This window comes from Psammomys obesus, unplaced genomic scaffold (genome assembly GCF_907164565.1).
Source record: "Psammomys obesus unplaced genomic scaffold, mPsaObe1.curated_primary_1811, whole genome shotgun sequence".
NCBI lineage: Eukaryota > Metazoa > Chordata > Mammalia > Rodentia > Muridae > Psammomys > Psammomys obesus.
The window spans coordinates 11,805,647-11,808,285 of NW_026585626.1; the positions used below are offsets into that span (position 1 = coordinate 11,805,647).

At 42.2% G+C, this 2,639-nt stretch overlaps 1 pseudogene; it reads right to left on the reverse strand.

The window, feature by feature from the left end:
• Positions 1-527: 527 nt before the first annotated feature.
• On the reverse strand, positions 528-659 carry LOC129682843 (small nucleolar RNA SNORA48; annotated as a pseudogene).
• Between the last annotated feature and the right edge of the window lie 1,980 nt (positions 660-2,639).

Sequence of the window (2,639 nt, forward strand, 5' to 3'; positions counted from 1 at the left end):
CAGTAGCAGGTCCAAGCTGGGACCTCACCGTGTCACAGTGGCACCAGGTGGCAGAGCTGGCCAGTCCCAATAGGATACTCCTCTTCACCCTCAAGTCTCTAGTTCCATCTCTCTTCATAATGCTCAAGCTGCTCTACTTCTTCATTTCCCATCTGTCCAACAGATACTTGCACATTGTAGTGGCTCCTGCTGCAGGCTGTCCACACACCTGTTGAGCCGCTGGGTGATAGTCTCAGTCCTTGCTGCATGACATGGCAAGTGAGTGTCTACAGCCTGTCTGTGCCATGCAGAGAAAGGTAGGTCTGTGGGTGGCATGATAGTCTGTGGGTTTCTGTCTTCCTCCTCCTTCACTGACCTGGGTGGTAGTAGACAGGCATTTGTGTGTCTGTAGCATATCTGCACCATGGAGAAGAGGACAGGACTATGGGCATCTTCCCCCACTTGCACTGAGTGGCATGATGGAGCACAGGTCTCTTCCTGCCTCCATCCCCCATGCCGCCCTGAGTGGACTTGAACTTACTTGATTTTTATGTGTCCTAGGAGAAAAACGCCTTTGGTCACCTAGCCAAGATTCAAGCTAGGATAAACAAAGGGCTGCTCTGCCTTGACTGATATAAGAACACCACGCCAAGGTGTCTCTTTGCCCATTGCCAGAGGTTAGGCAGGTCACTTTAGCGTGCAAGGTCCAGAGCTGTGTAAGACTGATCACTTCACTTCTCTGGTAGCACGCATAGCACCTGCCAGTGCTATGAAAGCCAGCCAGTAGGAATGAAGCTTCCAGGTCAATAGAAGTCTGGTTTTCTCCATGTTCAATGGCTGAAGTGTATGGTGTGTATTCAGCAACAGGGTCTTACTGTCAACTTCTGGTGGGTCAGCAACAGCAGTACCAATAACCTGTAATATTTTGTAGTCTATGTAAATACACTAGTCAACAAATTCAAAAGAAGTAACTCATTTCTGGCACTGCACTTTTTTTTATTAGTGTCTGGCATCTAATAGAAATATTATTGCCTTGTTATACAGTAATTCCAGTGTGTGTGTGTGTGTGTGTGTGTGTGTGTGTAAGCTTCTACAGAAACAGCTTTCCATATGACTTTTTCAAAATCTCTTTAGTGCTATATATCCCTTCCCAAATTTCCTCACCTACCCAGCTTTCCATTCCCCAACTCCAGTTTAACACTTCCTGTTCCATTATTCCCTTTTAGCCCTTTACACATTTACTTTTGTATACATTTACTTTTGTGCCCTTAAAAGCCCTTCCCCCATGGATTCTTAGGAATTGCCTGGCCTCTATCGTATTCCAAATGAAACACGTATCTTTTAAGTGAACAACTATACCACACTACTAACTCCCCAAGGAAAAGGAGACAAGAAAACACCTCAGACGTGGCGGGGGTGCAGAGAAACATTTGCTGAATTGAAAAATCACTTGTACCAATCAGAATGCATTCTAACTACTCATTGCATTGTCATAAGCTTTGAAGGGTTTCAAACCTTGGCTATAAAGCTGCAACTAAAAATAACGAGTAAAGGCAAACAAATATTGGCATTTGATTTGTGTTCTGCCTCTCAGGTGTCAACCAGTACCCATAGCTTCTCTCATTTATAATAACTAATATGTCCCACAATGAGTGGATAGGATCATGAGTTTGAGATTAGACTGTGCTACATAGTAAATGTTTGTCTCAAGATACTGACAAATAATGATTAAGTACCCCATATTGCTCTCAGATCTGAACCTACTAGCTTGGTTTCTCCCACACTCACGTATGTTGAAATAATATGAATGATTTTTTTTTCTATCTCCCACAAAATTGACACAGAGACCAATTCAATAAGCTTTAAGCACTGTAACTGGGCAGATATGCATATATTCTAATTCAGTTTTGCTAGTCTGGCTACTTCCCAGCCACATGCCCTTTTACCTGCCATCCAATTGCCTCCTGACCACTCCTGCTCCATCTTTGTCCTAATGGTGACTCCCTCAGGGTACCTTTGTTCTTTCTTTCATCTTTCTTTCTTTCTTTCTTTCTTTCTTTCTTTCTTTCTTCCTTCCTTCCTTCCTTCCTTTCTTTCTTTCTTTCTTTCTTTTTTCTTTCTTTCTTCCTTCCTTCTTTCCTTTCTTTCTTTCTTTCTTTCTTTCTTTCTTTCTTTCCTCTTCCTTCTTTCTCGACCTTCTTCTCTTCCCCATCCCTAACTGAGAACCCTTAAATGGAAACAGAAATATCCTGCCTCCTGTCCTCTCTGACCAGCTATTGGCTGATTAGCTTCTTTATTAACCAATCAGAGATGATGAAGAACAATTTTCCACAACATTGAGACAGGAGATTCTTCAGAGAAATGACAATACCCAGATCTGCAACCAGATCTTTGAACACAGATATCAGCATCCGAATACACAGTGCAAAAAACCATCTCCCAACACACAATGAGGAAGAAGTGAACTAAGAGGTAAGAGTGTTATGTAAATTGGAACTGGGATTTTTCTGTTTGCTTATTAATTGGTTGGTGTTTTATTTAACTTTGTTTTGTTCTTTTTTTTTTTCCAGCACCCACCGCCATTTTCCTCCTTTCTTGTCACCTGTCCCTCAAGGAATGCAGCCTCTCACATACACCAATGTTTTTGTTTATTAAATAAC